Below are 26,500 nucleotides of genomic sequence, written 5' to 3' on the forward strand. Positions count from 1 at the left end.
ACATACCAGTTTTGTATATCATCACCAGATTTTATGCACTCTGTATGAAGGAGAAAAAGTGAAACTCTTGGCACCTCCCTATTGCCACATGCTTTCAAAAGTTAAGAGGACTTCCAGAAAGATATTGTAGAAACACAAATTTGCATGAAGATCAGTGAAAAGAGTAATCACTTAAAAAGCAAACTTTCCAGGAGTTGGGCAGATAATTAGCACCACCATAAGTACCACCATTATTTGGGAAATGAGGGGATATTTTTATTATCTTGCAAGGATAAACAGTAATCATGGGGAATTTATTATTATTATCATTATTACTATCACCACCCCTATTTTACAGAGAAGAGAAAGAGGTTGCCCAAGTTCATGCAGCTTCAGAGGCAGGAACCCAGATCTCTCCTATAATGTCAACATTTATGCTTCTAAACACTAGACCACCTTGAAGGCCTCTCAAGATGACTGCACCAGAAGACTGAGGGACAGGGCAGGAAGAAGAGACATGCACAAGGTACATTGGTAAGTCGAGGTTGTCTTAGGTGGGACTCAACCAAAGGGAATCAAGTGAGCTAGCACTGTACAGCTGTGTCTGGATATTACCCTCAGAGTCAGGAGACATTCCCAAAGGATTCAAGCCTGAGAGAAACAATTTGATTCACTTCATGCTGTTTTGGTTGTGGGTGAACAAGTTGCCAAAGATAGGCAGGAAAGGAAGCTAAAAGTCTATGTATGAGGTTGCCAGCTCTGTGGCACACCAGGTTAAAGCCCTGGCCTGTAACACCGGCATCCCATATAGGTGCCAATTCTAGTCCTGGCTGCTCTTCTTCTAATCCAGCTCTCTGCTATATTCTGGGAAAGCAGTAGAAGATGGCCCAAGTTCTTGAGCCCCTGCACTCATGTGGGAGACCCAGAAGAGGCTCCTCACTCCTGGCTTTGTATTTGTGCAGCTCTGGCCATTGTGGTCATTTGGAGAGTGAACCAGCAGATGGGTGACCTCTCTCTCTGTCTCTACTTCTCTCTGTAACTCTGTCTTTCAAATAAATAAAATAAATCTTTAAAAAAGAGACCAAAAATGGAAATGTAGGTAAGACATGAAGATTACTAGGCTCAGGTGGTGGTGAGAATAGTTGAAAGATACCAGTGGCTTTTGGTTCTATTCCTACTAACCAAGTCACTTACTTCCCTGAGTCTGTCTCCTTATGAGTACAGTGGGTTCATGGTACTTACTTCACTGTATTGATGGGAGGAGCAAATGACAGGAAGCTTGAATTGAGAGTTACTACTACTGATTTCAATGTTGGGTTCTCAGGATGTTTTTTTAAACCACAAAGGCTGTGTCCTCTCTGGATTTAGGAATCCAGGACTCCTATGGTAATCTCAGTCTAGAAAGCTGAGGATCCAGTGTTAAAAAGCAGTGGCCCCTAGCAAGCATTTGTCAATCATCTTTAAAATTCAAGGTTCAAATTCAAGTGCTTCATGACTATTTTTTTGACAGGCAGAGTGGAAAATGAGAGAGACAGAGAGAAAGGTCTTCCTTTGCCATTGGTTCACCCTCCAATGGCAGCCGTGGCTGGCGCACCGGGCTGATCCAATGGCAGGAGCCAGGTGCTTCTCCTGGTCTCCCATGGGGTGCAAGGCCCAAGCACTTGGGCCATCCTCCACTGTACTCCCTGGCCACAGCAGAGAGATGGCCTGGAAGAGGGGCAACCGGGACAGAATCTGGCACCCGGACTAGAACCCGGTGTGCCAGCGCTGCTAGGTGGAAGGTTAGCCTGTTTAGCCACAGCGCCGGCCTTTTTTGTTTGTTTGTTTGTTTGTTTGACAGGCAGAGTGGATAGTGAGAGAGAGACAGAGAGAAAGGGTGCTTCATGACTATTAAAATTGATTAGATCCTGCCTTTTACCCAAGATTTCCTAAAAAACAAACAAACAAACAAAACACCAGGCAGATTGAAAATAAAACTAACACCCATATTAAGGCCATGGCCTCCTCCCACACAAGTGCCATCTCAGAACAGTGTTCCATCCCCATTGTATAATGCTTTGCACAAATAGCAGCAAAGGGTTCACACAAAATCAGCCACAGAAATACTAGCACTGCCTCTCTGGAAGAGAACCAATCAGGGATGGGCCAGTTCATTGTCAGATGGTTTGATGGGTACCCTTGTGGTGATAGCCAGTGCTCTAATGTGTCCAGGAGTACTTCTTGGATCTGCAGTCAGATTATCTGAGTGGAAATCCAGGCCCCAACTCTCAGAAGTTGTGGGCCCCTACATCAATCCCTTGACAATTAGAAGATGCTGTTTCTCCCTGTGAAAAATGTGTTTATCACCCAAGCACAATAAGTTTATGATGAGGATTAAATGAGCAACTGTACATGGAGTGTGTAGAATAATAGTTGCAAACCACAAAACTCCATACTGGGGGGTATTTCAGCTCTTTCTGGGCCAGAGCATGCCTCTTTGTAACTTTCTGCTCAGTGCTAATTGCTACCTCTGGCTCAACAGAGGATAGCTCTTCCTTCTGTTCTATGTATCATGTCTTAAAATGTTTGAAAATGACAGTAAGCTTAGATTTTTTTACTCCTCAATTTTCCTTTCTACGTCCATCCCAACACAACACTCTCAGCTGCCAATAAAAATACCAAAGACATTCTTCTCAGATCTGGAAAAAATGATGCTGAAATTCATATGGAGAAACAAGAGACCTCGAATAGCTAAAGCAATCTTGTACTACAAAAACAAAGCCTGAGGCATCACAATACCAGATTTCAGGACATACTACAGGGCAGTTGTAATCAAAAGAGCATGGTACTGGTACAGAAACAGATGGATAGACCAATGGAACAGAATTGAAACACCAGAAATCAATGCAAACATCTACAGCCAACATATTTGTTCAAGGATCCAAAACCAATTCCTGGAGTAAGGACAGTCTATTCAATAAATGGCACTGGAAAAACTGGATTTCCATGTGCAGAAGCATGAAGCAAGACCCCTACCTTACACCTTACACAAAAATTCACTCAACATGGATTAAAGACTTAAATCTATGACCCAACACCATCAAATTATTAGAGAACATTGGAGAAACCCTGATAGATATAGGTACCAGCAAAGACTTCTTGGAAAATACCCCGGAAGCACAGGCAGTCAAAGCCAAAATTAACATTTGGGATCGCATCAAATTGAGAAGTTTCTGTACTGAAAAAGAAACAGGAAAGTGAAGAGGCAACCAACAGAATGGGAAAAAAATATTTGCAAACTATGCAACAGATAAAGGGTTAATAACCAGAATCTACAAAGAGATAAAGAAACTCCACAACATCAAAACAAACATCCCACTTAAGAGATGGGCCAAGGACCTCAATAGACACTGTTCAAAAGAAGAAATCCAAATGGCCAACAGACACATGAAAAATGTTCAAGATCACTAGCGATCAGGGAAATGCAAATCAAAACCACAAGGAATTTTCATCTCACCCCGGTTAGAAAGGCTCACATTCGGAAATCTACCAACAACAGATGCTGGCAAGGATGTGGGGGAAAAGGGACACTAACCCACTGTTGGTGGGAATTAATACTGGTTAAGCCACTATGGAAGTCAGTCTGGAGATTCCTCAGAAACTTGAATATAACCCTACCATTCAACCCAGCCATCCCACTCCTTGGAATTTACCCAAAGGAAATTAAATTGGCAAACCAAAAAGATGTCTGCACCTTAATGTTTATTGCAGCTCAATTCACAATAGCTAAGACCTGGAATCAACCCAAATGCCCATCAACAGTAGACTGGATAAAGAAATTATGGAACATGTACTCTATAGAACACTGTACAGCCATCAAAAACAATGAAATCCAGTCATTTGCAACAAAATGGAGGAATCTGGAAAACATCATGCTGAGTGAATTAAGCCAGTCCCAAAGGGACAAATATCATATGTTCTCCCTGATCAGTGACAACTAACCAAGTACCAAAGGGGAAACCTATTAGAGTGAAATGGACACTATGAGGAACAGTGACTTGATCAGCCCTTGTCCCGACTGTTGACATACAATATAATACTTTATCCCTTTTAGTATTTCTTTGTTCTACTTAATACCATTGGTTGAACTCTGTAATTAACACACAATTATTATTAGGTGTTTAAATTTAACTGAAAAGTGATCTCTGTTAAATATGAGTGGGAATAAGAGAGGGAAGAGATGTACAATTTGGGACATGCTCAATCTGACTTTCCCCAAAATGTGGAGTTAGAAATGTGCCAGGGGATTCCAATTCAATCCCATCAAGGTGGCATGTACCAATGCCACCTCACTAGTCCAAGTGATCAATTTCAGTTCACAATTGATCATAATGATAGGTCTAAGAGTCAAAGGGATCACACAAACAAGACTAGTGTCTGCTAATACTAACTGATAGAATAAAAAAGGGAGAGAACGATCCAACATGGGAAGCGGGATACACAGCAGACTCATAGAATGGCAGATGTCCTAAAGAGCACTCTGGCCATGGAATCAGCCCTTAAGACATTCATATCTGGCTGAAGAGCCCATGAGAGTATTTTAGGCATGAAAAGCCAAGACACTCTGGCAAAAACAAAACAAAACAAAACAAAACAAAACAAAACAAACAAACAAACCCTACCTAAATGAAAGATCTCTGTGAGTGAGATCCCAGTAGAAAGAGCAGGTCATCAAAGAAGGAGGTACCTTTCTCTGAAGGGAGGAGAGAACTTCCACTTTGACTATGACCTTGTCAAAATGAGATCGAAGTCGGCGAACTCAAAAGGCTTTCATAGCCTTGGCAACTCATGACTAGAGCCTAGGGAGATTACTGATGCCATAAACAAGAGTGTCAATTTGTTAAGTCAACAACAGGAGTCACTGTGCATTTACTCCCCATGTAAGATCTCTGTCCTTAATGTGTTGTACTATGTGAATTAATGCTATAACTAGTACTCAAACAGTATTGTACACTTTATGTTCTGTGTGGGTGCAAACTGATGAAATCTTTACCTAATATATACTAAATCCATCTTCTGTATATAAAGCTAATTGAAAATGAATCTTGATGTAAATGGAATGGGAGAGGGAATGGGAGATGGTAGGGTTGCGAATGGGCGGGAAGTTATGGGGGGAAGCCATTGTAATCCATAAACTGTACTTTGGAAATTTAAATTTACTAAATAAAAGTTAAAAAATTAAAGTTTAAAAAAAGTTTCAAAAATTATTTTCATGCATCAAGATTTTTAAGGAACTATATAGTTATCTGGTGACCAAATGAAGACATGGGTTGATGTGTCATGTGTGAGGTAGACAAGGATAGTGTCTGTGATGGAATGATTGGAATACGCTCTCCCTGGTGCTGGATACTCTATTGTTCTCTTCACCATTGCTCTGCTAGGTGTATGTCATCTTCCTCCCTGTACTAATGAGGAAGGTAAGGCTCAGAGCTGTTGCCTACCCAAGGACACTTCTGGTAAGTTCAGACTTTTACAGGAGAGAAAGAGTCTTGGGACTGTTTGTGCAGAGCTCTTGTGTTTCCCATACTCATGAGCTTGATCAAAAACAGCTACAGCAACCTGGCCTTCTGAGTATCTTGACATCTAACTTATCAATGAAATTCTTATCAGATTTGCTTTCTAGCTCAGACCTTCTTCCTGGCAAGGCTCATCAAATGCTAGAGATTGCAAGAGGGGCCCCTTTGTTCTCTCTACATTTTATTCATTCCTTCTCTGACTCCTTTCAAGAGGAAAGCACAGAAATCTAACATAATTTAAATATTCTATAAAATTAGGGCTAAGTCTATAAAGCATGGTGTTTCCCAGTTGCAAAGAAAAAGCAGCTTATGAGGGAACTTTTCCTAGTTAAAAGATGAAAACTCCATTATGAATAAAGTCCCTCATTTATTGAAGTAATAAATTAATAAGCCAAAGTAACATGCCCATTCATAGATAAAACTTCAAAATACATAGGACAAGAGCATAATTAAAAGATGACTTATTCCTTCCTTCCTTCCTTCCTTCCTTCCTTCCTTCCTTCCTTCCTTCCTTTCTTTCTTTCTTTCTTTCTTTTTTTTTGGACAGGCAGAGTTAGACAGTGAGAAAGAGAGAGAGAGAGAGAGACAAAGGTCTTCCTTCCATTGGTTCACCCCCCAAATGACCACTACGGCTGGTGCTGGACTGATCCGAAGCCAGGAGCCAGGTGCTTCCTCCTGGCTCCCTGGTCTCCCAAGCAGGTGCAGGGCCCAAACACTTGGGCCATCCTCCACTGCCTTCCCAGGCCACAGCAGAGACCTGGACTGGAAGAGGAATGACCGGGACTAGAACCCGGTGCCCAAATGGGATGCTGGCACCACAGGTGGACAATTAACCAAGTTTGCCATGCACCAGCCCAAAAGATGATTTCATATAGCCCTTGCCAAAAAGTGACTCTAAAACCATGGGTAAACTAACTATTAATTGACTAAATAAAAGCAGTGCACCAGGGAAGAGAATGTCATATTTTTACTGATTCATGGACAATGATAGATGGCTACATGGAAGCCTATTTAAAAGGAAAAAATAGAAAATTCATGGACAAAAATTATGAAAATGATGATAAAATACATGGGGCAGTGCTTAAAATAGTATTATCTCAGTTTTTCATGTATATGCCCATGCTGCTATGAATTTGCCTGAACATGAATACAATGCACAAATTGACAGATGGGCTAAAATCACATCAAATATGGCCAAACAACCAGAATAATATTTCCTGGAAAAATGGGCTCATCATTTTTCAGGTCACCTTGGAGTCCAAGCTATGCCAAGGTGGGCCTTTGCCATAGAATTGTTACTTTACCTATCTCTTTCAAAGCAAGTTAAAAATGTAAAATATTTCAAAGTGATTTGTAAATATCCCATTCAAAAGAAGACCCTGCAAAGGAATATCTAAAGCCCCAAATGTCACCATAAGCTAGGAATTTATTCTACCAATATTAAATTAAGCCAAAAGTTTGGATAAAGAGGCATGATGAATATAATCTTAAGGCCACTGAAGTAGTTACTGTAAATAAAATGAATGAATGAATTAATTAATTAAATTGTAATAGTCCCTTATTCAGGTCAAGATAAAATATTGCCTACTGCTCAATTATTTTTTAAAAGCTTTATTTTATTTGAGATGTAGAGGTACAGACAGTGAGAGGGAGAGACAGGAGAGTAAGGTCTTCTTTCCATTTGTTCACTCCCAAAATGTCAGAGCCATGCTGATCTGAAGCCAGCAGCCAGGCACATCTTCCCCATCTCCCACATGGGTTCAGGGGCTCATGGTCTTGGGCCATATTCTATTGCTTTCCCAGGCCTTAGCAGAGAGCTGGATTGGAAGTGGAGCAGCTGGGGCTAGAACCAGCGTCCATATGGGATGCTGGCACCACGGCTGGAGGATTAACCTACTGCACCTCTGTGCCAGCCCCAACTACTGCTCAATTCTTTACTCATGAATAGAAAGTATTTTTGCAGGACTTCTCTTTATGAGTTAGAATTTTGATTTGCAGATATGGACAATGAAAATTCTCTTCATTTCCTGTCATAATATGAGATGTTTTCAGGATGAATTGGCTCTTCCAGGACCAGACAAAAGAAACTTAATTGCAATGATCACTAAATTTGTTATGTTTTAAATATGGCCCTGAAAAAAAGTAACATTAACTAGGAGAAAAGTTCTTCATGCATCTATGAAACATGTTTTATGGCTGAAGAAAATATTACTGTAACTGTAGAGTCTCAATGTTGCAGTGGATTTGTTTCTGAGAGGAGCAGCATGGTGGGGGCAAGAGGCGTGGAGTCACCACACAGACCCCGGGAGTCGGGTGAAAGCAGGCTTGAGGCGAGCAGCTGGCAGACTCATTTATTTCAGTTGGTACAACAGCTTATATAGCCAAGACCAGCCAATCTGGTCAAGGGGCGGTCTATGCCCCAACCAATCACAGCCTGTTGCCAGGCAGTTTCCAAAGCCAGGTGGGTTTCAAAGCCATTCCTGAGTAACTGACATTCACTTGCCAGTGGCCACCTTGGCATGGCCTTCTCATTCCACCACATATCAATACCATCTGCTGCAATTATACTTCACAGATTGGTTTTTTCAAATACACCTTGAAAAGCAGATATTACCTTTAAACAACAATGTCAAATAGTTCCAACAATGTTTAATTTTATTTTTGTATATTATAATTCTCAGTTGTCATTTTGCTTTGAAACATGTTCTTTTATAAGATGGGCAGATCACATTAAATTATGCTTCCCCTAAAATACAGGAGCATTCTATTATTCAGATCCCCAAATCATATGTAAATACAATTCAAAATGTACAAAAATAGATTTGAAGCATGTATAAATAGCCACTATGACATTGCCTAAAATTTTCTAAAATCTTGTAATAAAAACAAAAGAACTAGTACAATACTTTTTTGGTGGAGCAAAAACAGATTTATGTATAGTTAATTCTGTAAAGTTTGAAAGCCAGGCCAATAGGCTGTGCAGTGTTGGACAGGATGTTACTCAAGTTTTGGTAGTTAGTGCCCAATAGTTGCCCATGATGATTATTCTCCACTAAAGTAACCTTAACATTGAAAAAGACTTTCTAACTATTTGTCCATCCCATAATAGCCAATCTGGAAATAACTACTAATTTTACTAAAGTTTCTCAATTTTATGATGTGTTCCCTACTAAATATGCCTATGTTAATTCACAATAAAGTGCATAATACCTGTTAACCACCAGGACAGGTGTTAAATGAAAAAAAAAATATTTTTCTAATATATACCTGCAGAGGATTTGTTAACTTTAGATAATAAACAGGAAAATTATATTGGATTTTTTTTGTATAGGGACCATATAACATTGCTGTGTATACTCAACCCAAGTACTGTGTCAATTTCATGTTATTTCTTTTATATTACTTCAATATTTTCACTTTACCCCACATAATTGGAACATATACGGGCCCTGATAATCTTAATAACTATCTCAGTGTACAGCAATCTGATCATGGATTGACATGTGAATGACATAGTAGACAAATTACAACATACTTATTAATGCATTCTTCTAATCTATGTGTTTTACATTGTATCCTAATACTAACTTTTCTGTGCTATATAAAATATCTCCTCAATAGTTTTTTATAAGTAATAACAAAAGAAAGCAAAGGATCAAGGTAAAGTAGTTCCTTTTGTTGGGTGTCTGCTGCACCTTGAAATTCTCCACTGGCAAGAATCTTTTTATACCTCCCCTGATTAGGTAGATGGTGTCATTTCCTGGACCTCTAAATCCTCACCCCTTTGTAATATTTAATGTTTCATTATGATCCCTTGCAAATATATTATGGAATGCTTCTCTGGTATCTGCCTTCAGCTAATAGCAATTAAATTAATTATAAGTTAGAACTCACATAATTGCCAAAAAACTAAGATATTTCACCCTTAGTTATTAATGACAATAATTCTCATTGGTATGATTTCCTTTTTTAAATCACCTACTGAAAAAAAATTTCTTTTCAATCTTTAATTCTTTAATTCTTTTTGTTAAACTTGTTATTTTTTGTAATGTTTATCCATACACCAAAATGAATATATATATGTATATATATATATGCATCCAACTGCAGCACCAGCATCCCATACGGCTGCTGGTTCAAGTCTTGGGTGCTCCTCTTTCAATCCAGATCTCTGCTTATGGCCTGGGAAGACAGTAGAGGATGGCTCAAGCACTTCAGCCCATGCACCCATGTGGGAGACCCAAAAGAAGCACCTGGCTCCTAGCTTCAGATTGGCTCTGCTCCATCCATTGTAGCCATTTGGGGAATGAACCAGTGGATGAAAGACATTTCTCTCTTTCCCTCTCTCTGTCTATAACTCTGCTACTTAAATAAACAAATAAAATTTTAAAATGTTTAGCTCAAAGTTATGTCTGTCCTATGCAATGAACCTCTCTGATCTTAAAGGTTAGTGGAGGGTTAATATTAAATTAAGGATCTTGGGTGGTGCTGTGTTGTAGTGGGTAAAAGCCACCACCTCCAGTGTCAGCATCCCATATGGGCACTGGTTGCAGTCCTGGGGCTGCTGCATTTCCAATCCTGCTCTCTGCTTTTTTTTTTTTTTTTTTTTTTGGACAGGCAGAGTGGTTAAGGTCAGGTAAGGAATTACATAAGGATATAAAAGTAAGAATTAAAACAAATGAAGGTGGGGTGGAACTGATTGCTTTCCAAATGCTACATGTGTTGCCCATGATGCTTTATTCCAGTGCTGTGGTTGTATCTAATGGATGAGAGTCTTTGTAAATAAATCTTATCTTTCCACTTTCATGGGTACATGGATGTTTGTTCATGAATCAAGCCTCTAATATTGAAGTCTGTGCACAACTCTTGGCCAGATCACTATCTGGTCAAAACAAGCAGAGAGGCTGGTGCCACGGCTCAATAGGCTAATCCTCTGCCTTGTGGCACCAGCACACCGGGTTCTAGTCCCTGTTGGGGCTCTGGATTTTGTCCCGGTTGCCCCTCTTTCAGGCCAGCTCTCTGCTGTGGCCAGGGAGTGCAGTGGAGGATGGCCCAAGTGCTTGGGCCCTGCACCCCATGGGAGATCAGGAGAAGCACCTGGCTCCTGCCTTCAGATCAGTGCAGTGCGCCAGCCGCAGCAGCCATTGGAGGGTGAATCAACGGCAAAGGAAGACCTTTCTCTCTGTCTCTCTCTCTCACTGTCCACTCTGCCTGTCAAAAAGAAAAGAAAAGAAAAAAAATATCAGAAATGAAGATTCTGGAGATAGTACACAGAAGAGACTTGATAGGAGAAGAGTTAGCATGGGTACTTAGGGAAATGTCCAGGACACAGAAGACACACAAAAGTGATGGCACTGGAAGATGCCTGCTGGATTTAAAGCAAAGAATTGTCATAAAAATTTAAGTGGGCCAGGGTCCAATTTGCTAGGCACAAGACCCCTGGTGATGTCATGGTTAGCCACAAGCCTGTGGTTAGAGCCAGAAGTCCAATAATAGCCCTACTCACAGCCTTGGCATAAAATGTCAACATCATCTGGTCTTAGAAAAAAGTCTTTATTTTTTCCAAGAATTTTTTTTTCAAAATTCATTTATTTGGGGTGGTGGTGCATGGAGACAGAGACACTTGGAGAGGCTTCCACCAGCTTGCTTAATCTCCAAGTGTACAGATTGGCTGAAGCTGTGTTTGGGTCTGGCTGGAATTAGGATCCAGGAATTCAATCCAGGGCTCCCATGTGGATGGAAGGGACCCAAATATTTAAACCATCACCTGCTGCCCCCAGGGGTTTTATTAGCAGAAAGAAGGAAATTGAACCCAAACACTCTGATGTGAGCATCTTAACTGCTAGGCTAAAAATCCTCCCCTATAAGAAATCTTGTCTTGACCAAAAGAATAACAGGATAGTGTTCATCACCCTCCCCTGCTGTGCCAGATTTTCCCATCTGTCTTCAGAGGCAGCTGTAAGGATGAAACAAGGCAGGGGAAGGGAAGCAGTGTTGTGTTGGTGACAGGTGAGTGGAGTCAGTAGCGATGGAGTTGAGTGTTTTTCTAATTGACTATTGGCCAGGTGTAGGCCCTAGATCACAATCTAAATGAATTCCATCATCCACCTCTTAGAAGGCTCAGTCAGCACCCCAGTCTGTGGGTTTGCCTTCTAGGAGTCAACCAACCACAGATCAAAAACATAAAAACATCGTGTTTTGGTTATTATTCCATAAATAGTAGAGCATAATGACTGTTTATAAAGCATTCACATTGCACTATAATAATTTAGAGCTGATTAAAGTATATGGGAGTATGTGTACAGGATATGTGCAAATGCTAAGCCCTTCCAAACAAGGTACCTGAGCATCCATAGGTCTGGTGCTAGTCTGTAGCCTGAGAAGCAGCTTGTGAAGGGCTTGTAAGGATGGCATCTCCCAAGCAGTAGTGTCATAAGATACTGGCCTGTGCTCCCAACTCATTGCAGCATGATTTAGCTAAAAATATTCTCAAAGTTCTGTAACAGAAAAGGCAGAAAAAGAGAGTTTTATCATCAAATTTTGAAAATGGATTCTAAGATGGTGGAATAAGGAAAAATGTTCTGCACTAGGCTAGAGAAAATAATAAGAAATGTAGGAAGTGAACTCTAAGGGGAGAATTGAGAGAAAACCCCAGTGGGAATTCTATTGAAGGAAGAGGAATGCTGTAGACCTGTGTGGAAGGTGCAGATGTGCAGCATGAACATGGACACAATACACTAAGCATCTGAAAGCCAGAGCAGTTAGCAGCTTAGAGACAGAGGTGAGACCAAACTGCAGCAGCCCTTGGTGATATAGTTGGAGGGAGACCATGATGTGAGTCCATCTGCAGCCTTAGGGGCTAATGGATACTCATGGATTCAGTGGGAAAAAGGGGGCATGTTTCTCTCACCCCATCCTTTCCACAGCAGCACCCAGTTGGGGGAGGGCAGGTGCCATTTGGGGCTTGGGAAGCAGCTGTGGTAGGCCTTGCATGCAAGCACAGCAACTGGCTCAGGCAGGGCGCCATCTTCTCAGCAGTACTGGTGATGGTGGTGGAGAGAGGGCCATGTGTGGCACTTATGCATGCATGTGATCCAGAGATTCCAGCAGATGGAAAAGTATGTGGCCCCACTGACTTTGAGCCTGGCTGGGAGGATAGATAGGGGGCTGAGTACCCATGTAGGACTGCAAGGTTCCCCCAGTCTTCCAACACACCACAAGCTCTGGGTCTCAAGCCCATGGACAGCTGATTCAGGGAACATCTGGCTCTCTGTGGACTGAACAGACTGGCAGGGCAGAGCAGAACCTCTGCATTCAGCAACTGTGGGAGCCTTGTGTGCTGAAGCTGTGGGACTCTGTGGCTGCATGAGAGGGTGCAGGGTATAACTGGCCTTCTGGACAATCATTGTGCAGTGAAGGCAAAAAACCTGCCAGTAAAATTACAAAAGAAATCCATATAAATAATAGGAATATTTTGCAAAAAAATGGCAGGGCCAAGTCATTATTTATTAATAGTAATATCTAAAGTAAATGGCCTCATGGGACTGGCTCTGTGGTGCAGCAGGTTAATGCCCTTGCCTGAAGTAGCGGCATCCCCTATGGGCACCAGTTCAAGACCCAGCAGCTCCACTTCTGATCCAGCTCTCTGCAATGGCCTGGGAAAGCAGTGGAAGATAGCCCAAGTCCTTGGGCCCCTGCACCCGTGTGGGAGACCTGGAAGAACCTCCTAGCTCCTGGCTTTGGATCAGTGCAGCTCCAGCCATTGTGGCCAATTGGGGAGTGAACCATCAGATGAAAGACCTCTCTCTCTCTCTCTCTCTCTCTCTCTCTGCCTCTCCTCTTTCTATGTAACACTGACTTTCAAATAAATAAATAAATCTAAAAAAAGAGAAAGTAGATAGCCTCAAAAATCCAGTTACAGGACACAGAAAAGCTGAATGAATTGAAAAACATGACCCATCTATTTTCTGCCTACAAGAAACAGATCTCACCAACAAAGATACACACAGATGGAAGTGAAAAGATTCAAAAGACATCCCATGCTATCAGAAAGCATAAAAGGTCAGGTATTGCCATAATATTATCAGACAAAATAAACTTAACACAAAAACTGTTTAAAAAGACAAAGAAGGGCATGGCATAATCATTAAGGTATCAACTCACAGGAAGGTGTGACTATAATAAATGTATATGTACCTAATTACAGAATTTTGGATATTTAAATTAAATGTTAGTTAACTTATAGGGAAGCATAGACATTAATATAACAGCAATGGGGGACCTCAGTACCCCACTTTCATCAATAGATGATCTAAACAGAAAGTCAACAAAGAAACAAGAGTTAGTGAGCATTATGGACCAACTTGACCTAACTGATATCTACAGAACTTTTCATCCCACAAATGAAGACAATACCTCATATCAAACATATGGGATACAACAGAAGCAATGTTAGGAGGAAAGTTTATAGCAATTGGTCCCTACATGAAGAAATTCAAAAGGTACCAAATATATGAGCTATTGATGCATCTCAAAGACCTAGAAAAAAAATAATAAACCAAACTCAAATTAATAGAATTAAAGAAATAATAAACATTAGAGAATAAATAAAAATACTGAAGCAAAAATCAATATTGATCACCAGTGGAAAAACAGAGCTTTTTTTAAAACGGTAAATATAAGTGATACACTTTTTACCAAACCAACCAAAAAAAGAGGGAGAAGACTCAAATTAATAAATTTAGAGATGAAAAATGAAGTGAAACAACAGATACCACAGATAATTCATCAGGAATTAGAACAAAGAGCTGCATGTCAACAAATTGGGAAACTCAGAACAAAATGGGTAGATTACTAGACAAATAGTCTGCCAAAATTGAGTCATGAATATATAGAAAACCTAACCAGACCAAAAACCAAGATGGAGACTGAATCAGTAATAGAGACACTCCCAGCAAATAAAAGCCCAGGACCAGATGGCTTCACTGCTGAATTCTACCAGACATTTAAAGAAAAACTAATTCCAATTCTTCTCAAGCTGTTCAAAGCAACTGAAAGGAACAGAATCTTCCCAAATTCTTTCTATGCAGCCAGAATCACATTAATTCCTAAATCTGAAAAAGATACAACACAGATAGAGAACTACAGACCTATACCCCTGCTGAACATAGTTGCAAAAATCCTCAGCAATAGAGTAGCAAATTGAATCCAATAACACACATAAAAGATGATTCACTGGACCAAGTGGGAATTATCCTTGGTATGCATGGATGATTCAACATTTCACAAACCAATCAATGTGATTCATCACATTAATAAACTGAAAAACAAAAACCATATGATAATCTCAATAGATGCAGAGAAAGCAGTTGATAAAATACAACACCCTTTCAGGATGAAAACCTTAAGCAAATTGGGTATAGGCAAATCCTCTTCCAGGATCTTATTGAATAGAAAAAATTTGGGAGCATCACCACTAAAATCCACAACCAGACAAGAACTTCCACTCTCAAAACTGCTACACAATATAGTCCTTGAATTTTAGTGAGAGCCAATAGGTAAGAAAAATAAGTCAAAAGTGTAGAAATTGAAAAGAAACAATTCAAACTATTCCTATTGTAGATGATATGATTCTATGTATAGCCTGGATGTTTGAGCCAGAGCTACTAGACAAGAAAAAGAAACCAAAGGGATAAAAATTATAAAGGAGTAATTCAAATTATCTGTACGTGTAGAAGGCATACTACAATATATTGGGGAACCAAAAGACTCTAGTAAGAGACTATTGGAACCCATGAAAGAGTTATGTAAAATGGCAGGATATAAAGCGAACATACAAAAATCAATAGCCTTTGTATACACAGACAATACCGTGCCTGAGAGAGAACTTTTAAAATCAATCCCATTCACAATAGCTACAAAAATAATTAAATACCTTGTAGTAAATTTAGCCAAAGATGTCAAAGTTCTCTAATGGAAAAAAATCATCTATATTAATGGATCGGAAGAATCACTATCATCAAAATGTCCATACTACTGAAAACAATTCACAGATTCCATGTGATCCCTATCAATATACGAATAACATTCTTTTCAGATCTAGAAAAAAATGATGCTGAAATTCATATACCAACACAAGAGACCCTGAATAGCTAAAGCAATATATTATGATAGAAACAAAGCGGGAGGCCTCACAATACCAGATTTCAAGACATGCTACAGGGAAGTTATATTCAAAACAACCTGGTTCTGGCATAAACATAGATGTGTAGACCAATGGAACAGAATAGAAACTCCAGAAACTGGTCCATGCATCTACAACCAACTTAAATTTGACAATGGACCTAAAATCAATCCCTGGAGCAAGCGCAGTCTATTCAACAAATGAGGCCAGGAAAACTGGATTACCACATGCAGAAATAAGAAATACAATCCTTACCTGACATCTTACATAAAAATCCACTGAAATCCGGTGCTGTGGCTCAATAGGCTAATCCTCCACCTGCGGTGCCAGCACACCAGGTTCTAGTCCCGGTTGGGGCACGAGATTATGTCCCGGTTGCCCCTCTTCCAGTCTAGCTCTCTGCTGTGGCCTGGGAAGGCAGTGGAGGATGGCCCAAGTGCTTGGGCCCTGCACCCCATGGGAGACCAGGAGAAGCACCTGGCTCCTGGCTTTGGATCAGCCTGGTACACTGGCCACAGCATACCAGTCACAGCGGCCATTGTGGGGTGAACCAACGGAAAAGGAAGACCTTTCTCTCTGTCTCTCTCACTGTCCACTCTGCCTGTCAAAAAAAATCCAGTGAAAATGGATCAAACATCTAAATCTATGACCCAATACCATCAAATCACTAGAGAATATTGGAAAAATTCTGCTCAACATTTTTATAGGCAAAGACTTCTTGGAAAAGATCCCAGAAGCATAGGCAAGCAAACTTGAAATTGAGAAATGGGATTGCATCAAGCTGAGATGCTTCTGCACTGCAAAAGAAGCAGCAAAGTGAAGAGACAACTGACAGAATGGGAGAAATATTAGTAAACTATGTATCTGATAAAGGGTTAATATCCAGAATCTATAAGTAGTTCAAGAAATTCTACAAAAACAAAACAAAGAATCCAGTTATGAAATGGGCAAAGGACTTGAACAGGTATTTTTCAAGAGCGAATACCAAATGGCCAACAGATACTTGAAAAAATGTTCAAGATCACTAGCCATTATGGAAATGCAAATCAAAATGACAATGCAGTTTCAACTCACCCCAATTAGAATGACTCCTTTACAGAAATCAATAACATCAAATGCTTCTGTGGATGTGAAGAAAAGGTATCCTAATTCACTGCTGGTGTTAATGTAAATTGATGCAGCCACTGTAGAAGACCATATGGAGATATAGAAATCTGAACAGAGACCTACCATTTGCTCTGTCCATCCCACTCCTGAGAATTATCCAAAGCAAAAGAAAGAAATCATCATTTGAAAGAGCTAATTATACCCCCAAGTTCATTGCAGCTCAATTCATAATAGCTAACATATGTCCATCAACTGAAGACTGGATAAAGAAACTGTGGTATATATACACTAATGGAGTACTACTCAGCTGCAAACAAATGAAATCCTGTCTTTGCAATAAAATGGATGCAACTAGAAACCATTATACTTAGTGAAATAAGCCAGCCCCCAAAAGAAAGATATCATATATTCCATGATCAAGGGTAGCTAATAGAGTACCTAAATGGTAATGTATAGAACTGAAATTGACATTTTCAGATTTGATGATTGTTTACAGTCCTGGTCTCTTCTGTTGAGGAAGTGTTTTTTTCTTCATACTATTTGTTAAACTCTTTTACTTAGAGTAGGGTTAACCTTATGGTAATTAAGTAAATTGAAAGTAGCCTGGCGCCGCGGCTCAACAGGCTAATCCTCCACCTTGCAGCGCCGGCACACGGGGTTCTAGTCCTGGTCGGGGCAACGGATTCTGTCCCGGTTGCCCCTCTTCCAGGCCAGCTCTCTGCTGTGGCCAGGGAGTGCAGTGGAGGATGGCCCAAGTGCTTGGGCCCTGCACCCCATGGGAGACCAGGAGAAGCACCTGGCTCCTGCCTTCAGATCAGCGTGGTGCGCTGGCTGCAGCGCACCGGCCGTGGTGGCCATTGGAGGGTGAACCAACAGCAATGGAAGACCTTTCTCTCTGTCTCTCTCTCTCTCACTGTCCACTCTGCCTGTTAAAAAAAAAAGAAAGCAGATCTTTGTAAAAATTAAGATTGGGAATGTTAGAGGTAGGAGGAAGAACAGTTGGAGCATGGGTGGGAATGAAGGAACTATCACTATGTTCCTAAATCTGTATATATTAAATACATCAAATTTCTGTAGCTTAAATAAAATTTTAAAAAATAATAAAAGAAATAGTAATGAAGAAGAAATCAAATAAAAATGAATAAAATGGCCTAAACTCTGTGAATTCACTTCTTTTTGCCCTATTTTACTGGCAAGGTATCCATAAATTGACAAAGCCAAGCATCTTTACTCTCTTTGCTTTATTTTCTGGTTGGGAGAGAAAGCTGTAACCTGATATTTGTTTTCAATACTTTCCTGGTCTCTTCAGAGTTCTGGACTAACATTTTAGCCTAAAAAGGAGAGACATACTTAAATGGAAACATGGTTTCCTGAAGTCAGAATGAGAAACGCTTCTTCCAATGAAGCCAGTGTTCCCTCCATCTTCCAGGCATTGTGCTTACAGAACTCACTGTCTTCAACTGAGGTTCTTTCCTAAAGATCATGCTAAAGGATGCTGGCAAGAGGGTGAAGAAAGGCATTGAAAAGTTCATTGGAAATTCTTCATGTGCACAAGCTCTGTACCTGGGAGACATGCAGAAATGAGTACTCTACTCTTAGCTTAGCTGCCACCGCCAGCACCTTCCCCACATCTGCCAGACCCCACACCCCCAGAGTCAGAGGAAGAGATCCTGGGATCAGAGGATGAGAAGCAAGAGGACCCCAAGGACTGATGAAAAGGTGCCTATCATTCAGTGAAAATTGGAGACCTCTTCAATGGCTGCTCTCATGTTATTAGGAAGCCTGGATGGAGGCACTTCTCTACTGTGTGGTTGTGTTGGGATACGCAGGGGAAAAGATCTATTGTTATGAAAGTTGTGAAAGGTGCCCAGCATTATACAGAAACAGCTTTGAGTGAAATAAAATTGTTCAAATGTGTTTGAGAAAGTATTTTCAGTGACCCACAGACATGGTGGCCCAGCTCATCAAGGACTTAAAGATTTCAGGAATGAATGGAATGCATATCTGCATAGTATTTGAAGTGCTTGGCCACCATCTCCTTGAGTAGATCAGCAAGTCCAACTATCAAGGCCTCCCAGTGTGCTGTGTGAAGAGTATCATTTGACAGGTCCTTCAAGGGTTAGTTTATCTGCACAGTAAATGCAAGATCATTCACACTGACATAAAGCCGAAAAACATACTGATGTGTGTGGATGATTCCTATGTGAGAAGAATGGCTGCCGAGTCCACTGAATGGCAGAAAGCAGATACTCCTCCTCCTTCAGGGTCTACAGTAAGTACGTCTCCACAGCAAAAACCTATAGGAAAAATAACTAAAAACAAAAAGAAAAAGCTTAAAAAGAAGCAGGAGAGGCAGGCAGAATTATTGGAGAAACGCCTGCAGGAGATAGAAGAATTGGAGCACAGAGCTGAAAGGAAAATAATAGAAGAAAACATCACCTCAGCTGTATCTTCCAATGAGCAAGATAGTGAATACCACCCAGAAGTGCAACTAAAAGTGGCAGAATTGGAGGAGGCCACTGAGGAGGAGACCGCGAAGGACAGTGGTAAAGCTGAGGACCAAGGCAAGAAAGAAGACACCAAAAAAGGAAACATTGAGAAAGATGAAGATGTCAAACAGGAACTTGCAAACCTAGATCCCACATGGATAGAGTCCCTGAAAACCAACTGTATAGAGAATGGACCCTCTCACTGGAGCAGCAGCTGGAGGAGGAGGAAGGTGATGAAGATGACTGCCCAAATCTCAAGGAGTATAACCCTGATAAGCCAAATGCAGAAAGCGATTACACATATGCACATATAGCAGCTCTCACAAACAGTTCAATGGTGAATTGCCAAATGGGTGATACAAAATTCCCGAGTCACAGCTTCCCGAGTTTTCTACTTAGCTGTTCTCAAGGTACTAAGAACCTGTGGTCTGTGGCTCTGTCCTGACAGAGGTATCACCACTGGCCAAGCAAGAGGAAAGCAGTCCATCCCATGACAGAAACAGGACTGTTTCAGCGTCCAGTACTGGGGATTTGCCAAAAACAAAAACTCAGGCAGCTGACTTGTTGGTGAACCTCTGGATCCTTGGAAAGCTGGATCCTTGGAAAGTTGTTAATCTAGGAAATGCTTGTTGGGTGTATAAACACTTCGTAGAAGACATCTAGACATGGTAGTATAGGTCCATAGAGGTTTTGATAGGCACAGGTTACAGTACACCTGCTGACATTTGGAGTACAGCATGCATGGAGAACTGTGGCACTTCACCAGGCTGAAGCCCTGGAGCCTGTTTGATGTACTTGTGGAAGGGTATGGCTGGCACCATGAAGATGCTGCACAGTTCACAGATTTCCTGATCCCAATGTTAGAAATGGTTCCAGAAAAGCAAGGTGAATGCCTTTGGCATCTGTGGTTGAATTCTTAGCAAATTCTACGAATATAGCATTCTGTGCTAGCAAATGCTTTCCAGTACGTTGAACCTAAATGATGACTCTCATTCTTTAACAGGATTGCAAGTGAGCTGGCTTCATCCTCAGACCTTTATTTTGCTTTGAGGTACTGTTGTTTGAGATTTTTCTTTTTGTGCACTGTGGTCCTGGGGAAGGGTAGTCTTTTGTCTTCAGCTAAGTAGTTCACTGCCCACTCTCTTCTGGTCTCTAAGCATTGTTTCCTGTGTTGTGTGACATTCAGGTGTCATTTATTTGAATAAAAAATATTTTCCCATTTGTGTGTTGGCAGGTTTTGTAACTATTTATGAAGAAATATTTTAGCTGAGTACTCTATAACTTAAATCATAAGATATTATCAAGTTGGAACCAAAAAATAGCAAAGGAATGTACAATTTTACCTTCTGCCAAAGGGACATCACTCCTATATTATAGTGTATGTAAATGCACTCTGTAAATGTTAATTTTCATTAGAAATGGGATGGGGACTCAAATGCAGAAAAGCTACCAAGTCTTGAGTGCTTTATAGCCTGAGTTGCATATAGCAGATTTTAACTGCTCCAAGGCATTGTGCAGACTTTCATTCCATAACAGTCCTTTTACCTTGGACTTGAAACAAAGTGGCTCTGGGTTACAAGATGCCATTCCCCATATGGCACTTTAAAGAGGGAAAAGACATGATTCTCATTCTAAAATATGCATTAAGATTTAGCAGCCCTATTTGTATGTTTTTGCATATTTCTAAAAGTACTTTTAAAGGTGATTTTCCTTTAAAAATATGATGACCGTGTACCATGTGGTGTGCCTCCTCCAAACACTATAAGGTTAATTTAATGTTGTAATCAATTATGATGTCATAAACCACCAATAGGATGCTAACATCAGTCATATTATAAAAACCAGTGTGGTTTCATAAACCAACATTATAGCCAGCTCCATGACTTACTTGGCTAATCCTCCACCTGAGGCAACAGCACCCTGGGTTCTAGTCCTGGGTTGGGGCTCCCGGTACTAATCCTGGTTGCTTTTCTTCCAGTCCAGCTCTCTGCTGTGGCCTGTGAGGGCAGTGGAGGATGGCCCAAGTGTTTGGGTCCCTGCACCTGCATGGGAGACCAGGAGGAAGTACCCAGCTCTTGGCTTTGGATCAGTGCAGCGCCAGCCGTAGCGGCCATTAGGGGAGTGAACCAATGGAAGGAAGATCTTTCTCTGTTTCTCTCTCAGTGTCTATAACTCTGTCTCTCTCTCTCACTGTCTAACTCTGCCTGGCAAAATAAATAAATAAATAAATAAATAAATAAATAAATAAACTAACATTATATCATAAAAACATTGTGATATAATAAAGCTATCATGGGGACATCACAATCAATTATGATGTCACAACAATCATTGTGATGCCATAAAGCAGTACTATGATCTCATATATATATAAATTGTAGTGTCAAATCAATCATGGACTCATTAAAATTGTTACACTATAACCTATTATGCTGTCATAAACCACCACTGTGACTTCATGGTTAATTGTGATGTGATAAAATCATTTTGATATCAAACAGCTATCATAGTTGTATCATAACCAGTTGCCATCTCATAAATTACCATTGGTTTTAAAATAAAATCAATTTTGACATCATAAAATAATTGTTATTTCAAAGTCTGTTGTGATGTCATAAAAATGCAATGTGATATCATAAAACTACCATTGTTATGTCATAATAATTTGTGATGCAGGACACTTTTGATCTCATAATTTATTGAGATGTAACAAACTGCCATTGTGATATCATAAGCCTAACACTATAATGTCATAATCAATTGTGATGTCATAAACACCACTGTGAAGTTAAAATCTATTGTGATGGCATAAATGATCACAGTGATTTCAAAATCAAGTATGAAATTAAAAAAAAATCAGTGTATCATAAACCACAATTTGTAGTAGATTTGCAAGTCATAATCAATTGTAATGGCATAAGCCACTATTATTATGTTATATTCTATTGTGATGTCATAAGACCCACTGTGATTTTTTTTTTTTTGACAGGCAGAGTGGACAGTGAGAGAGACAGAGAGAGAAAGGTCTTCCTTTGTCGTTGGTTCACCCTCCAATGGCTGCTGTGGCTGGCGCACTGCAGCCGGCGCATCGTGCTGATCTGAAGCCAGGAACCAGGTGCTTCTCCTGGTTTCCCATGCGGGTGCAGGGCCCAAGCACTTGGGCCATCCTCCATTGCACTCCAGGTCCACAGCAGAGAGCTGGCCTGGAAGAGGGGCAACCGGGACAGAATCCAGTGCCCTGACTGGGACTAGAACCTGGTGTGCCAGCGTCACAGGCAGAGGATTAGCCTATTGAGCAGTGGCGCCAGCCCCCATCATGATTTTATAAACCAGTATTATGACATAAAATCAAGTCACCATTCTTATTTATTAATCAATTGTGAGGTTGAAAAATCAGCTGAGATGTTATAAATCATGATTGTGCCATAAAACTATCATTGTGATGTCACAATCATTTATGAAATCATAAAAAACATTATAGGGGCCGGTGCTGTGGTGCAGTGAGTTAAAGCCCTGGCCTGAAGCACACAGCATCCCATATGGGTGCCGTTTCTAGTCCTACCTGCTCCTCTTGCAATCCAGCTCTCTGCTATGGCCTTGGATAGCAGTGGAAGATGGCCCAAGTCCTTGGGCCCCTGCAACCACGTGGGAGATAGGAAGGAACTCCCTGCTCCTGGCTTCAGATCAGCTCAGCTCTGGCCATTGCGGCTATCTGGAGAGTGAACCAGCAGATGGAAGATCTCTCACTCTACCTCTCTCTGTGACTCTCTGTCAAATAAATAAAATAAATCTTTAAAAAAACACTACAACATTATAAACAAGCATAATGAAGTCAAAATCAATTGTGATGCCATACACCATCATTGTGATCACAAAAACAATGACTAGAAGACTACTATTGCGAGGTCATAATTAATCGCAAAGCTGTTAAAATAATTGTGGTGTCATAAACCTACCACTGTGGTATAGTAATAAATTGTGATGTCATGAATAACTTTTGTGTTGTTACAATGATCTTTGTGATATTATAAAACTACCTCTGTGGTGAAAAAGGGGCACTAACCCACTGTTGGTGGGAATACAAACTGGTTAAGCCACTATGGAAGTCAGTCTGGAGATTCCTCAGAAACCTGAATATAACCCTACCATACAACCCAGCCATCCCACTCCTTGGAATTTACCCAAAGGAAATTAAATGAGCAAACACAAAAGCTGCCTGCACCTTAATGTTTATTGGAGCTCAATTCACAATAGCTAAGACCTGGAATCAACCCAAATGCCCATCAGCAGTAGACTGGATAAAGAAATGGGACATGTACTCTATTGAATACTATACAGCCATCAAAAACAATGAAATCTGGTCATTTGAAACAAAATGGAGGAACCTGGAAAACATCATGCTGAGTGAATTAAGCCAGTCCCAAAGGGACAAATATCATATGTTTGCCCTGATTGGTGACAACTAACTGAGCATCAAAAAGGAAACCTGATAAAGTGAAATGGACACTATGAGAAACAATGACTTGATCAGCCCTTATCATCACTGTTGATCTACAACTTAATACTATATCCCTTTTAGTATTTTTGTTTGTTCTACTTAATACCATTGGTTGAGCCATGTAATTAACACACAATTATTCTTAAGTATTGAAATTTAACTGAAAAGTGATCTCTGTTAAATATAAGAGTGGGAATAAGAGAGAGTGGGGATCTACAATTTGGGACATGCTCAATCTGACTTGTCTCAAGTGGTGGAGTTAGAAATGTGACAGGGGATTCCAATTCAATCCCATCAAGGTGGCATGTACCAATGCCACCTCACTAGTCCAAGTGATCAATTTCAGTTCACAATTGATCATAATGATAGGCCTAAGAGTCAAAGGGATCACACAAACAAGACTAGTGTCTGCTAATACTAACTGATAGAATAAAAAAGGGAGAGAACGATCCAACATGGGAAGCGGGATACACAGCAGACTCATAGAATGGCAGATGTCCTAAACAGCACTCTGGCCTCAGAATCGGACCTTGATGCATTCGTATCTGGCTGAAGAGCCCATGGGAGTATTTTAGGCATGAAAAGCCAAGACACTCAGGCAAAACAACAACAACAACAACAACAACAACAAACACCTAAATTAAAGATCTCTGTGAGTGAGATCCCAGTGGAAAGAATGGGCCATCAAAGAAGGAGGTACCTTTCTCTGAAGGGAGGAGAGAACTTCCACCTTGACTATGGCCTTTTTATGATGACCTATTATCAATTCACCTAGTGATCTTATAGTTAGCCTTACTCTAAGTAGAGTATTTCAGCAAATAGTGTAAAGATAAAGAAAACAAAACAAAATAAAGCAAAACTGAAGATTGTTCATAAATGGAAGAAACCAGGGCTATAAACAATCACCCATTCTCCAAATGACTATCTTGCTTGAATACATTACATTTCAGGTATTCTGTTAGTTGAATCAGATCAGGGAAAACATATGGAATTTCTTTTTTGGGGGGACTTGCACATTTCACTAAGTATAATGGTCTAAGTGGTGATCATCTTGTTGCAAAATAAAGGATTTCATTTTTTTGTTTGCTTTTACAGCTGAGTAGTACTCCATAGTGCATATATACAATATATGTATATGGACAGCTGGGTTGATTCCACATCTTAGCTATTGTAAATTGGTCTGCAATGAACTTGGGGGTACAGGTATCTCTTTCATGTACTAATCTTTTGATTTGGTTAAATTTCAGGCATGAAATGGCAGGATAATACGGAAGGTCTATACTCAGGTTTCTGAGTTATCTCCATACTGTCTTCCACAGTGGTTGCACCAGTTTACATTCCCATGAGCAGTGGATCAGAGTACCTTTTTTGCCACATCCTTGCCAGCATTTGTTGATTATTGTTTTCTGTATGAGAGGCATTCTAACTGGAGTGAGACCAACTTCATTGTGCTTTTGATTTGCATTTCCCTGATGGTTGTGAACCTGAGCATTTTCCCAAGTGTCTCTTTCCCATATAAATTTCCTCTCTTGAAAAACACCTGTGTATGTTCCTTGCCCATTTCTTTATTGGATTGTTTATTGTGTTGTTGTTGAATTCCTTGAGCTCTTTATATAATCTGGATGTTACCCTTTATCAGTTGCACAGTTTGCAAATATTTTCTCCCATTCTGTCAACTGCCTCTTCATTTTGCTGAGTACTCCTTTGCAGAGCAGAAGCTTTTCAGCTAGATTAATCCTATTTGTTGATTTTGGTTTAGATTGCCTGTGCTTCTGGGGTCTATCCAAGAAGTCTTTGCCTATGCCAATGATTTGCAGAGTTTACTCACTGTTCAATAATAATTTGATGATATTGGGTCATAGATTTAATTCCTTTATCCATTTTGAGTGGATTTTTGTGTAGGGCATAAATTAGGAGTCCAATTTCCTACTTCTGCACTTGGAGGTCCAGTTTTTCCAGCATCATTTGTTAAAGAGACTGTCCCTGTACATGGATTGATTTTGCTATTTTATTAAACCTAATAACATCACAGCTTTCTGTAGACACATGGATTGAATTTGGGAGTTTCTATTCTGTCCCATTAATCTATACTTCTGTTTTTCTCCCAGTACCAGGCTATATTGATTATCCTGTAGTTTGTTTTGAAATCTAGAATTGTGAGGTCTCTAGCTTTGTTTTTGTTGTACAAGATTGCTTTAGCTATCCAGGTTCTCTTGTGTTTCCATATGAATTCTAGCATCATTTTTTTCTGGATCTGAAAAGAATGTCATTGAAATTTTGATTGATATCTTATTGAATCTCTAAATTGATTTTGTAAGTATGGATATTTTGGTGATGTTGATTCTTCCAATCCATGAATATGGGAGATTTTTCCATTTTTAATGTCTTCTTCTATTTCTTTCTTTAGTGTTTTATAATTTTCATCATAGTAATCTTTGAATTCCTTGGTTAAGTTTATTCCAAGATATTTGATAAATTTGATTCTTTATGGAGCTACTGTGAATGGCACTGATCTCATAAGTTCTTTTTCAGCCATGGCATTGTCTGTGCATACAAAGGCTCTTGATTTTTCTGTGTTGATTTCATATAGCACCGCTTTACCAGCTCTTTTATGAGTTCCAATAGTCTGAGTGAAGATTTTTGGATCTTCTAAGTATAGGATCATGTCATCTGCAAATAAGAATAAAAT

General features: G+C 40.1%; 1 pseudogene; it reads left to right on the plus strand.

The window, feature by feature from the left end:
* The first annotated feature begins 523 nt into the window (after window positions 1-523).
* LOC138843756 (SRSF protein kinase 2 pseudogene) lies at window positions 524-26,137 on the plus strand (annotated as a pseudogene).
* The last annotated feature ends 363 nt before the right edge of the window (window positions 26,138-26,500 follow it).

Source organism: Oryctolagus cuniculus, chromosome 1 (assembly GCF_964237555.1).
Source record: "Oryctolagus cuniculus chromosome 1, mOryCun1.1, whole genome shotgun sequence".
NCBI classification, from domain to species: Eukaryota; Metazoa; Chordata; class Mammalia; order Lagomorpha; family Leporidae; genus Oryctolagus; species Oryctolagus cuniculus.